This window comes from Ischnura elegans, chromosome 3, assembly GCF_921293095.1.
Source record: "Ischnura elegans chromosome 3, ioIscEleg1.1, whole genome shotgun sequence".
Taxonomy (NCBI): Eukaryota; Metazoa; Arthropoda; class Insecta; order Odonata; family Coenagrionidae; genus Ischnura; species Ischnura elegans.
This window is the reverse complement of record NC_060248.1, coordinates 138,174,440-138,189,104: the sequence shown is the minus strand read 5'-3', so window position 1 is coordinate 138,189,104 and position 14,665 is coordinate 138,174,440.

Sequence of the window (14,665 nt, the reverse complement as noted above, 5' to 3'; positions counted from 1 at the left end):
ATAATCCGCGTGACGGTGACGAATATGATTTTGAATTAAAATTGTTATTGTTAATGTTGTAGATAAAAAAGCCCTCCTGGTTGTCGCACCCTTGTATATTGCTTTGCTTTCCTGGTACAATATCCCGCGCAGCAGTGGTGAATGTGGTTTTGAATGTAAATTTATTTGAAAAATGTTTATGAAAAAATCTTCAGTGAGTGGTTGCGGGTTTGGTCTAACTAACACTGCTCTTGCAGTGATGTATATGTTTTGGATTTTAAATTTTTATGGATAATGATAGAGACAACAATGCCGAACAACCAAAGTGGACCACAATATTTCAAATTACGGTTATGAAAATGGTTTTGAATTAAAATTTTTAAGGTTTAAATTTCTGTCTGGATTTTTCGCGTTCCTATTGCCACCTCTCGCCTGAATGTAGTCGAAGTAATTAACGATCAAAGTGTGCATTCCATAGATTCCTTCAGATTTATTAACATTGCGATTGCCAATTTAATCAGAAATTGAACCCGTGTTTATTCAATTGGCACATCTGTCGGAATAATATGGATTCGTGGAAGTAGTAGGTCCAAGTCCAAGTATTTTTCTCGTTATTGTTTTCCGCAGTTCCCAGCTTTGCAGCTGTCTCCTGGGCGTTTCGTTTAGTAATCTTGCAGGCAGATTAGTTGATCACGTTTTACAGATTAAAAGAGTCATGGCATAATAATACTGGACAGGGAATAAGGGGATAGGGATATGGGAAGGGTTGAGGGCACATTTGGGGAGGCGGTGTTTTGGTTTCAGCGGAGGTTCGTAGTCCCAAAGATTTTTTAACAGTGCATTATTTGTTTTATCAAATGTAAGGGAAAATTTTTCTAGAGCAGATTTTAGTTTCGCTAGAAAGTGGAAGTAATACATCTCCTTGGAACATGCCATTTATTATTTAGTGTGACAGAAAGATATTTCAAACGGCATAAACAATATTGACGGTCGTCAAGGGGACAGTAAGCGAAACACGATAAAATTGAACATTTATTGGATGTTTATTTCTAAATTAAGTGTAAATCAGATAGAAAACGAAATGGTACTGCTGGAATAAGAAAGTGCAATTCATTTCCTTTCAAATGATACGTAGCTTAACTTAATGAGACCATTATCACTAAATTTAATATGCAAAAACAAATACGTTTGTAGGCATTAAAAATTTAATTTACATGTATTTCTTATGGAATTGACTCATGGGACATTACCTGCCCGGAATTTTTCTCTTTTAGTGCGATTAAGTGTACGGTATTTATAGTAAATCCATCCTTAGCCAATACAAACAAACTGAATGGTTTACCATGTGATAAAACGTGTAACTTAAAGTTGTGTATGTGTGAAAAACAAAGTTTTTCAATATTTGGAACATGCCATTTATAATTTAGTGTGATAGAAAGATATTTCAAACGGCATAAACATAATTGATGGTCGTTAAGGGGATAGTAAGCAAAACACGCTCAAATTGAACCTTGTTTGGATATTTATTTATAAATTCAGTGTAAATCAGGTATAAAACGAAATGGAACTGCAGGAATAAGACAGTGCAATTCTTTTTTTTTCAAATGATACGTGGCTAAGCTTAATGAGACCATTATCAGTCATCATAATACCGAAACGCAGAGACGTCTGCAGGCAATAAACATTAAAGTTACATATATCTCTAATTTAAATGACTCATGGCACATTCCAGGGACTCGTGAGCGCAAGAAGGTCAATGAGAAACCAATGAACACCTCTTTACTGGAAAACTTTCATAACTCCTAATTCCCTTGACGTAATATCAGGTGTAGGATAACGAAAATGATATTTATTTATGCTCATAACATGTTATACGAATAGAAGTTAAGTTCCTTTCAACGTCCTTGATTACTCAGAAAAAGTTAAAATATGGAGAAAAAAAGTGTGGACACTTTTCATATTTTTCCCGCGAATGTCTTACTTTTTACTGTATTACTCTCAAAATATGGATGGCATAGGGGTGACCTCAGTTAGATATGATAGTAAATAAATGGGACCATATAATACCGTCATCTTCAAACCTGCTGAAACACCCTCAAAAGATTAAATTATGCATATAAGTCTCCTTTTCGGGTACTTATCGTCACTATTCCTCAACTTTTCCAACCCCTACCACTCATCGCCACGGAAATGATGTTCACGATTGGTGACCACTGGCAGTGGAAACATATTAATCCCAATACACCCCCAAAAAAATTGAATTTTGCATTTGGAAGTCTACTTTTTGGGTACTTTTTGTCACAATTCCACCGCTGATCCCTACCCTCACGACTCATCCCTACGGAATTCATGTGAACGACTAGTGACAACTAGCAGTACACCCATATAAACCCCAGGCATCCCCCTGAAACCCCTCAAAAATGTAATATGTGACATTAAATCTCCATTTTGGGACTTTCTGGCCGATATAACGCCGCACTGCCCGTCTCCTCACAGCCCTAGATATGGAATATTTGCTAATGGCCGGCCACCGTAAACCATACGGGATAAAACCTGAAAACCCCCGATCACATTCTGGAACCTCCCAGAAAATATAAATTTTTTAAGGTCGCCTTTCCGGGTAGTTTTCGTCACCATTCAGCCCGTGTTCCCCAACCCTATGAGTTATTAAAACCCCCGACAACCCCTTGAAACTTCCCAAAATATTATTTTCTGAAAGGTCACCTATTTGGGTATTTATCGTCAGAATTCCGCCACTGTTCCGGATCCCTACGACTATCGGCACGGAATTAATGAGATCAATGTGTGACCCCTGGTTGAACACAAATATGACACCCACAGTATTTCTTTGAAACCTCCCCAATTACACAAACCTAAAAATTGAAATTTGTCATTAGGTTTTCTTTTATGGGTACTGGTCGCCGCAATTACGTCGCATTGCCCTACCCTTTTCAATCACCACTACAGAATCAATGTGGATTATCGTTGACCTCATGAATCACACACATTAAAACCCCTGCATCCCACTGGAGCCCCCCTCGGAGGAGGAGACCCGTAATGGGGGCTATGTGGAGCAGCAGCGGGGGGGCCTCCTCACCACCGAGGCGGCGAAGCCGCCTTTCAACTAACTGGCGAAGCTAGGGGGCGTAAGTAACCCTTTGGCGGCGATATCGCCCTTTACTAGAAACGGTAAAGCCGACCCAAGGAACAAGCGGCACAGCCGCTGGTGGCTTCCTCCACCCCCTTTACAGTTCTGAACTATTCTGAACTGTCACTGCCCTCTACGCGGCAAAGCCAACCCCTGTAGAGGAATGGCAAAGTCGATGCCTCTCCGAGGACTGAGCGGAGTACCCCTGGGGGGCATACTCATCCCCTGGGCGGCGAAGCCACCTCTTAATTAACGAGGAACGGCAAAGCCATTCCAAGGAATGAGAGCGGCAGCCGCGGTAGGACTCCCTTAATCGTGGCGCGTGGCGCCCCCAACAAGGAATGACCACGCTGTGTTGAGGTCTGAGTATTGTAGCTCTAGGGGACTCCCTTGTCCCTGGGCGGCGAAGCTATCCCTGAAACGAGGATCGGCAAAGCCGTGGTACAACCGCGGGTAGCGACTCTCCCCTCCCACCGACCGCGGCAGGGAACGGCGAAGCGGCTCGGGGAGGCGACCGACCAAGCTGGCCGCGAAGTGGGTTCGAGCCCTAGAGTGACCGACGACTTAGTGGGCATACGTTCGATGAACAGCAAAGCTGTTACGAGGAATTAACCGGGAATGGCAGTCGTGACGCATCCAAGGGTCCGCTTCCCTCCCCTCTGTACAAGCACTTCGCGGTCAGATTACTCTTATAAAATTCTTCAAAATTAGACGGCGACGGCCGTTACGAGAACTAACTGGCGTAGGCGCGGGGGCGTCAGTAACCCTCGGGCGGCAGAGTCGCCCTTTACTATAAACTGTGAAGCCGCCCATTCAACTTTGGGGCTTCTAACACCCCTGGGCGGTGAAGCCGCACCTTAACGAATAACGGCGAAACAGTTACGAGTTCGAAGCGGGGTACCCCCTGGGGGCACATTCAACCCCTGGGCGACTAAGCCGCCTCTCAACGAGGAACTACGACGCCGTCCCGAGGAATGAGCGTGGCACCCGCGGTAAGACTCCTTTATCTCCAGGCGGCGTGGTGCAGCCTACGAGGAACGGCGAAGCCGTCCAGAGGTCTGAGCAGCGCAGCTTCGGGGGATTCCCTTACCCATGGGCGGCGATGCTATCTCTGAAACGAGGATGGGCGTAGCCGCGGTTAGTGACACTTCCCTCCGACCGTCCACGGCAGGGAACGGCGAAGCGGTCGAGGGAGGCGGCGAACCAAGATGGCCGCAAAGGGGCTTCAAGGGGTTCGAGCCCTATTGCCCCGGAGGGCTTTGTGGACAGCGGTAGGAGGATGGGCGATGACGTTCCGAAGACTTTGCCGACGATGCTGGTGGTGGAGCAGCCAAGGGTCCGCTTCTCTACCCCCTGGCCGGCAAAGCCGGCCCATATCACTTTATGGTCAGAATTTTCTAATAGAAATTCTTTGGACAACCACATTCTAAGACAGCGAAGCCGAATCAGGGGATTCTAAGTTAAAGATGGAAGCTGACCTTATGACCGATTTCTTATGAAGTTTGCATTTACAAAAAATTATGCATTCCATTTCGGAAAAAAGTGAACTTGTCCGCGGGGTCCTCCCATTCCCTCTGGTCACTGGATATATAAGAGCGGAGCTTCTAGGAACGGCGAAGCCGTTACGTGGAGTTCACTGGCGACGACGAACGTGGCGGGTGCTACCCTTCCCATCGGCCGCCGAAGCCGACACCTAGAACTATATGGACTGAGTTACGAGGAACGGCAAACCGTTCCGAGGAATGTGCTGGAGAAGATGTTTGCGGTGTGCGCTATCCTTCCTCACCAGACGGCGAAGACGGCCCCTAGGACTTTGTGCACAAAGCTTCGAGGAACGACAAAGCCGTTCCGAAGAATATGCCGGCGAAGCAGACCGTAGCGTAGAATAGGGTTCGTTTTCCTCCCCTCCCCCCCTTCCCGAACCCGGTAATTTTGGGAACGGAGCTTCCAATGGGTGTTTCTGCGAAGCCAGCAGAAAATCCGTCTGTGAATACATTTTATGGAAAAATATAATACGTTTCATTGCCCTTGACGTAGTTTCGTGGGTTGAATAATGAAAATGATTACTATATATACTGTCCATATCATCAACTGATTTCTGGTAACAGATTGTTTTCATCCCCTCCTGTTAAAGAGATAAATGTTAAACAATGCCAAAAATCACATAAATTTCGATTTATAAAAGATTCACAAAACATATATAGTACTTTCGGCGAACGAGTCCTTACGAAGGCGGCTACAACGGGTGCTACCATTCTCCCTGGACGGAAAAGGGATGTTTTGGACTTAGTGCACAGAGCTTCGACGCATAACGAGGCCATTACGAAGATTGCGACGCCGAAGCCGATCGTGGCGTAGCCGAGGGTTCGTTTTGGCTCACCATTTGCGGTCAGATGATTGGTATAAAAAATTCTCTAGAAACACAAAAATAGACGGCGAAGCCGGATCCGGGGGTTCTAAGGGGGCGGAGCCCCCTAGCGAGCTACAGCGAGTCCCTTATATATACAGCCGGATGTGTAACTGACTGATCTACTCATGGATACAAATTCACAGCCAAAACTGTGATAGGTGTGGACATTTGACTTATTGGACGTAAAAGTAAAAAAAAATTCATCGGGAGGAAAAATCTGAAAACTCGAAAAAGTCGATTAGTTTTCGAGATATATCGACTTGAATTAACATGGGAGCCTTATGGGACTAAAACCTTTTCGCTTTTATTTCGTATTTTGAAACGTCGTAGGAACATGATATTCAATGGACGTAAACTAGATTTTGTGATTGATTTTTTGGTATGGTTGTCATAACGTTGTATTTTAATTTACTATTTTTTATCATTTTTTTAAAAATTTCCAATGCTTTTCTTACGGGACTAACTTTGGAATTTTTTTTGACCAATTTGCAATAATCGTAGGACAAATTCCTTGAAACGCAAGATACTAGATTTTTTGCTTGATTTTTTGGCTATCTTGGAATATTCACAAATCGAAAGAATTCCGAGGAATAAACGATTTTCGATTTTCCATTGTCGAGGAGAAAAATATTAAATTTCGGATTTCGGCTTTGAGACTTCGGCATATGAAAATTTGGAATCTCCGTGAAAACCCTTAGAGGGTACTCCGTACCCTCACGCCCTACCCTGTTTTTCCGATAACCCTCTTGGTTAATTCATAATAAAATTCCGAAAAATATCCTGCACGTGAGAAAATCATTGTCGCCATTTTTTTGTGAAGCACACGATCTTGAATAACTTGGCAACCGTTCAAGTTAGAGGAATGAAATTTTCAGGGTTATACTATTATCAAAAAGGGCAACTTTTGACATGATAACCAATCCTCTCGATCGATTCATGTGTGAGTTATATCGATACCAATCTCCTTAGTTACGCTTTCTTCGCTAATAACTTTCTCGTTATTCGAAGTATGAATACGAAATTCAAATATTATACTAAAGTTGACGTGCTTAATCTGCCAAAAGTTAATTCAGGCGGATCCAATTATTAGAAGCGAAGTTATAATCGATCATAGGGTGCATTCGATATATGTCTTTTTCAGACTTGTTTACATAGTTACGGGGATAAAAATTATAATTATATTCTAAGACAGCCACGTACTATACGTACATGTAAAATATTTTGTTGAGTAATGATTCCTTTGGAAGATATATCGAAATGAAATAATTTCGATAGGTCTAATTTTCTTCTTTGTTATTGACCGTAGATGTCCGACATTTTTAGGATAGTACGTGATTGGTGATATAAGATTTCTGTTATATTTTGGTCTCCATGGCAACCATAGTTTCAACTTTATGCCGAAATATATTTTCAATGTAAAGTAAATGGGGATATATCTAAATCGTTTTATACAAGTTTCCTCACAAGCACACGATCTTGAATAACTTGGCAACCGTTCAAGTTAGACAAACGAAATTTTCAGGGTAATACTAATATCAAGAAGGACAACTTTTGCAATGATAACCAATTCTCTCGATAGATTAATGTGTGAGTTATATCGATACCAATCTCCTTGGATACGCTTTCTTCGCTAATAACTATTTTGTTATTCAAGATATGAAATCGTAATTCAAATGCAATACCAAAGTTGACGTGCTCAATCTGGCAAAAGTTAAATCAGGCGGATCGAATAATTAGAAGCGAAGTTATAATCGATCCAAGGGTGCATTCGATACATGTCTTTTTCAGACTTGTTTACATAGTTACGGGGATAAAATTTTTAATTATTTTCTTAGACAGCAACGTACTATACGTACATGTAACATATTTTGATGAGTAATGATTCATAATGAAGATATATCGAAATGAAATAATATCGATATGCCTCATTTTCTCCTTTGTTATTGAATGTAGATTTCTGAAATTTTTAGGATAGTACGTGATTGGTGATATAAGATTTCTGTTATCTTTTGGTCTCCGTGGAAAACCATAGTTTTAACTTTATGGCGAAATATATTTTCAATGTTAAGTAAATGGGGATATATCGATATCGTTTTATACAAGTTTCCTCTTTTGCGAGATTAATAAAAATATAAGGACATGATCCTTACCATAGAGGTCACATTTAGCAATGATGAACATTCCGCTCTACCCGTTTTCCAACAAGAAAAATCGAATCTAAAATGCTGGAATTCGATTTGTCGCTTACATATTTTTTTATTTAATTATGAAAGGGACTTAAACTCTTACCGGTAGATAAAGAAAGGTACAAAACAAGATAAAAGTTTCAATAAACTAATGCAGTCGTTATAGTTGACGTTATGTTCGATAAAATTGTGTGCTGTAGAGATTCCTTTTGCAGACCTTTTACTATAGTTGCTGGGATAAGACTTTTAGCGGTATGCTAGAAGGTAACTTACGATTCATACATATAAAATATTTTGCAGAAGTACATCCCCTTTTCAAGATATGTCGATATGAAATTATATCGATAAGTGTCATTTTCTCCTAGCATATTAACCGTACCTACCCCATATTTTTGTCTTTTAGTACGGTATTTATATTAAGGCCATCTTCAGCCAACAGAAACAAAACTGGATGGTTTACTCACGCGATAAAAGATGTCACGTAAAATTGTTTCGTTGTAAAAAACACGGTTTTCCCATATTTAAGCCACGAACAGAGATACTTTGGTCTTATTTATTGTCATTGCGATTGCCAATCTAATGAGAAATTGAACCCGTATGTATTCATTTGGCACATCTGTCAGAATAATAGGGATTCGTGGCAGTAATACATCTCCTTGGAACATGCTATTTATATCTTAGTGTGATGGGAAAATATTTCAAACGGCATAAACAATATTGACGGTCGTCAAGGGAAAGGTAAGCGAAACACGCTAAACTTGAACCTTTTTTGGATGTTTATTTCTAAATTCAGTGTAAATCAGGTTTAAAACGAAATAAATCTGCAGCATTAAGAAGGTGCAATTCTTTTCCTTTCCAATGATATATGGCTTAACTTAATGTGACCATTTCCACTAATTTTAATGTGCAAATACAAATACGTCTGCAGGCATTAAAAATTTGATTTACATGTATTTCTTATGGAAATGACTCATGGCACATTCCAGGGACTCATGAGCCCAAGAAGCTCAATAATAAACCAATCAACTCTTCTTAATCATAACTCCCGATCCCCGTTACGTAATATCAGGTGAAGGATAACGAAAATGATATTTCCTCATAACATGTTCTACGAAATGAAGTTAACAGTTTCTTACAGCGTCGTTGATTACTCAGAAAAAATTAAAATATTCCAATACTCAGAAAATTACGATTTACAAAGGATTAACACAACATTTCGTAAAACTATTCCTGACCAAGCGTTCGATTTTTACCATCGAGCGGGAGTGAAAGTGACTTTGTATCAACGATATAACTCTTCGCGGGGAGTTTAATTAACTTAATTCAAATAAAGTAGTTAAATAACACACTCATTTAAATGAAATGTGCACTCTATTGTCGTTCCGACCAGAATAACAGCCTATTTATGTCACCAAGTTATAGCCAACGTTTCGAATTATTTTAAATAATAATCAGGGCTATGAATAAGATTAATAGATACACAGCAGGTATTTCTCCCTTTTATCTGTTTTATTTATTTAGGTTAGGGACTGAAACTCTAGTTGGTAGATAAAAATAAGGTACAAAACGAGATAAAAGTTAAAGAAAAGTAATGCAGCAGTTACAGTTGAAGTTATAATCGAAAAAATTGTGCGTTTTATGCATCGCTTTTGCAGACCTGTTACTGTATTTGCTGCGATAAGGCTTTTAATGGTATGATTGAAGGCAAGGTAGTATTCATACAAATTAAGTATTTAGCAGAACTACATCCTGTTATCAAGATGTATCGATATGAAGTTATATCAGTCGGTGACATTTTCTCCTACCATATAAACCGTACCTGACCGAAATATTTGTCTATTACCGCGATGAAATGTACGATATTTATAGTAATTCAATCTCTAGGCAACACAATTTAACTGAATGTTATACCGCACGCGATAAAACATGCCACGTAAAATTGTGTCTATGCGAAAAACAAAGTTTTCCAATATCTAAGCCACAAACAGACATACTTTGGTCTTATTTATTGTCATTGCGATTGCCAATCTAATTAGAAATTGAACCCGTATGTATTCAATTGGCACATCTGTCGGAATAATAGGGATTCGTGGTAGTAATATATTTCCTTGGGACATGCCATTTATAATTTTGTGTGATAGAAAGATATTTCAAACGGCATAAACAATATTGACGGTCGTCAAGGGGACAGTAAGCGAAACACGCCTAACTTGAACCTTTTTTGGATGTTTACTTCTAAATTCAGTGTAAATCAGGTATAACATGAAGTGGATCTGCAGCATTAAGAAAGTGCAATTCTTTTCCTTTCGAATGATATGTGGCTTCACCTAATGTGACCATTTCCACTAATTTTAATGTGCAAACACAAAAACGTCTGCAGGCATTAAAAATTTAATTTACATGTATTTCTTATGGAAATGACTCATGGCACATTCCAGGGACTCATGAGCCCAAGAAAGAAGCTCAATAAGAAACCAATCAACTCTTCTTAATCATAACTCCCGATCCCCGTTACGTAATATCAGGTGAAGGATAACGAAAATAATATTTCCTCATAACATGTTCTACGAAATGAAGTTAACAGTTTCTTTCAACGTCGTTGATTACTCAGAAAAAATTAAAATATTCCGAAAATCACAGAAAATTACGATTTACAAAGGATTAACACAAGATTTTCTGAACTTATTCCTGGCTATATAGTTAAAACTCTTCAATAATATACAACTATGCATATGATTTTAGGAAAGGCAATCGTTTCAGAAATATTTCAATCGATATATCCGCGAAAAAATAAAAATGGTGGACACTACTCATTTGTTTCCCGGGAATGTCTTACTTTTTACTGTATTACTCTCAAAATATGAATGCCATATGGGCATCCTCTCTTACATATGATAGTAAATAAATGTGACCGTATATCTTCGAACCCCGGAAACACCAACAAAAATTAAATCATGCATATATGTCTCCTTTTCGGGTACTTTTCGTTACAATTACCCCAATTTTCCAACCCCTACCATGTCACGGAAATTATGTGGACGATTGGTGACCCCGTTTCCCCAATACACCCCGAAAAAAGTTGAATTTTTCATTTTGAAGTCTACTTTTTGGGTACTTTTCGTCACAATTTCACCGCTGATCCCTACCCCCACGAATCATCCCTACGGAGGTCACGTGAAATACTGGTGACCGCAAGCAGTACACCCATATAAACCCCAGGTATCCCCCTGAAACTCTCAAAAATGTAAAATGTGACATTAACTCTCCTTTTTGGGACTTTCTGGCCGACATTACGCCGCACTGCCCGTCCCGTCACAGCTCTAGATATGGAATATTTGCCAATAAAGGGCCACCGTAAACCATACGGGAAAAAAACCTGAAAACCCTCGATGACCTCCTGGAACCCCCCAGGAAATTTTAATTTTTTAAGGTCGCCTTTACGGGTAGTTTTCCTCACCATTCATCAGTGTTCCCTAAACCAACGAGTTATTAAAACCCCCGACAACCCCGTTAAACTTCCCAAAAAATAATTTTAGTAAAGGTCGCCTATTTGGGTATTTATCTCCAGAATTCCGCCACTGTTCCGGATCCCTACGACTATCGGCACGGAATTTATGAGATCGATTTATTACCACTGGTTGACCACAAATATGAAACCCCCGGTATTTTGTTGAAACCTCCCCTTAAAAATTAAAATTTCCAAATAGGTTTTTCTTTGATGGGTACTTGTCGCCGCCACTACGCCACATTGCCCTACCCTTTCCAATCATCGCAACAGAATTAATGTGGATTTTTGTTATCCGCACGTATAACACACATTAAAACCCCTACATTCCTCTGGAGCCCCTGTCGGAGGAGGAGACCCGTCTAACCACCGAGGAGGCGAAGCCGCCCCTCAACCATTACTAATAGATTTGACTTGACGAGGTCGGTCGTAGGGGAGAGTCGCTACCCGCGGTTGCGCCGCGGCTTCGCCGAATCTCGTTTCGAAATATACAAAAGTAAAAACGTCTGCAGGTATTAAAAAGTAGCTTTATCTGCATTTCTTATGGAAACGACTCCGGACCCTTTCCAGGGCCTCATAGGCCCAAGAAGGTCAATGAGAAACCAGTGAACTCTTCTTTACTGGGTTCCATTTTGGCGAATCTAGGCAAAAGAAAGATAAGATCAAAAGCTATACTGTACAGGGAAAGATATGAATGCAAATATGTACTGCTATGAATGCCAGTGGCGCAGCGAGGGGGAGAGGTTATGTGGGATAGGTTCAAGGCTCTAAATAAGTTAAATATATTTTACTTACTTGGGTTAATATAACTTTCGGAATAGTGCTAGAATTAATAAAAATATCCCTCACAAAGCCGTAAAAATCACCATTTTGAGCCTTTTACCTTAATTTTTTTCCGGCGGAAGGCCTCCGCACCTCCCGCTTACCCTGGTGGTAATGCAATATACCTCCAAACCCCCCAGTATTAGTTGTGCCTGAAACCCCTCCTAGCCTTATTTCGTAGCTGCGCCCCTGCCAGCAATCATGCGGTTAATGTATATGGCGAATCTCGGCAGATGAAAGATCAGATCGACAGCTATAGTAAACAAGGAAAGATACGAATGCAAGCATGTACTGTTTTCAATACATTCTCAAAATATATACTTAAGGGATCTTAGGGGAGTTTTAATAACTCAATTAAAATAAAAGAGTTGAATAACACACTGAATTCAATGCAATTTGCACTCTATTGTTGTTCCGTCCCGAATAACTGTTTATTTATTTTTATTTATTTATTTATTTATGCAACGCCTTACTTCATAGCAACAATGCAAAATGACCAATCTGGAAAGCGTAAGCGGTGGTGAAAGGTACTCTCCGTGCACTCATGCGTAGGAGTTAGGGAAGAGTGTTTGGGGTACAGGAATCCCGGAGACTGAACCGATTATCAATGGAGCCACAGGAAACGTATGGTGTTCTTTGTTGACGGTACCTCTACGCTCAGGCAAGCGATCGATTTCAACCATGGAGTGGAAGTGAAAGCGACTTTGATGTAGCGATGTAACTTTTCGAGGTGAGTTTAAATAACTTAATTCAACTAAAGTAGGTAAATAACACACTGATTTCAATGCAATATGCACTCTTTTGTTTCAACCAGAATAACTGCCTATTTATTTCACGCATTATTACATAACAGAAAGCCTAAGCGACCAATTTCGACCACAATATTTCGCGCTGCGGCAATGAAAATGGTTTGAATTAAAATTATTATTGTTAATATTGTAGAAAAATAACCCTCCTGGTTGTCGCACCCATGTACTTTGCTTTACCTTCCTGGCACAATCTCTCGCGTAGCAGTGATGAATGTTGTTTTGAATGTAAATTTATGCGGAAAATGTTTGTGAAAAATCTTTAGTTAGTGGTTATGGGTGTCATCTAACGCTGATTTTCCTTAATGTTGCCCTCTCTCGCGTAACAGTAATGAACATGTTTTGGAATTTAAATTTTTATGGATAATAATAGTGAAAATACCTTGCGCAACTGGTTGTTACTAAAGTCTAACGCTGATTTGCGTTCGTGAAGCCATGCATCCCGTAAGAAATAAAAACATATTTTAGAATACCTATTTTTATTTATAATGTTAATGAAAATAACTTACATGCCTGGTGATAGTTTTTTGTCTCGATAAGTCGCGTTCCTATTGCCATGTCTCGCATAACGTAGAAGAAAAAGTTTTAGAATTGCTAATTTTAAAGATGTTAGAAAACATTAGACTTACAGGTCTGGTGATATTTCTGTTTCACTTTATTCCGCGTTCCTATAGCCAAATAGTAGGCTGCATAATCAAATACATCTGTGGAAGTTTATCTGTCATGGAAATGGAATTGAAGTTATTACGGCCTATAAAATTATGCCTTATGCAGATGCACGCAGCAGCGTTATTATTATTTCGACAGAAAATTAATTTACATAGCATCATTCAAACGCAGAATTTGTACTTTTTACAATACTTTGTGCTCCCTCCCTCGTATTTGTGACAGTAAGACGAAGTAAAGTAATACCTTATGCATTCCTAAAATGTTCTCCACTTAACATGAATAACAATTTCTTTCCGTCAACCTTTGTTCCAGTGAAAAGAATTAAACCATCTTTGAATTTTACTATTTTCCGAAAATACGCATGCTATTAATTTCATACTCCCGACCTTGGGATACTATACGGGAGGTTACAGTTTACTAGGAAAGTTAATGAATGTTTTCAGGCTCTCTTCAATTTACTTTACTCGTTTTTTAAGTAAGTCATTTCGAAAAGCTTTCGAATCGTACACATAACGGGAGAAAATGCAGTATTTCTCTATATTGTCATGTTTAGTCGCATTTTTGAGGTAAAAGAACACCAACATTTTCGGAATCACTGTACAGCTTTCATTAAATGAATAACTCTTATCACCTTCTATTTACGTATATTTGTATTTGGAATCTTGCGTTAAACCCGCATTTTAAATACAAACACTTAAGCCATACTTTACGTTCCAAGAACGGCAATTCCGTGTATGTACACTATGATCATTGTTTGGATAACTTACAATTTAACGTAACGCAGTATAATAGTATCCAGACATTATTATAATTCACGAAATATTTCATTTCACGCATTTTGTACCGCGTACTACTATACGTCATTTCGGAGTGTGCTGGCGAAGCTGGCTGCGGCGGGCGCTTTACTTTCCCCTGGCCGGTAAAATTGGTCCCTGGGACTTAGTGGATAGACGTACGAGGAACGGCGTTCCGAGGAGTTCACCGTCGATGGCGGTCGTGGCACAACCAAGGGTCCGCTTCCCTCCCCTCTGCACAAGCACTTTTCGGTCACATTACTCGTATGAAAATTCTTCAAACACCCACAAAATTAGACGGCGACGGCCGTTACGAGGACTAACTGAGGTGGGCGCGGGGGGCGTC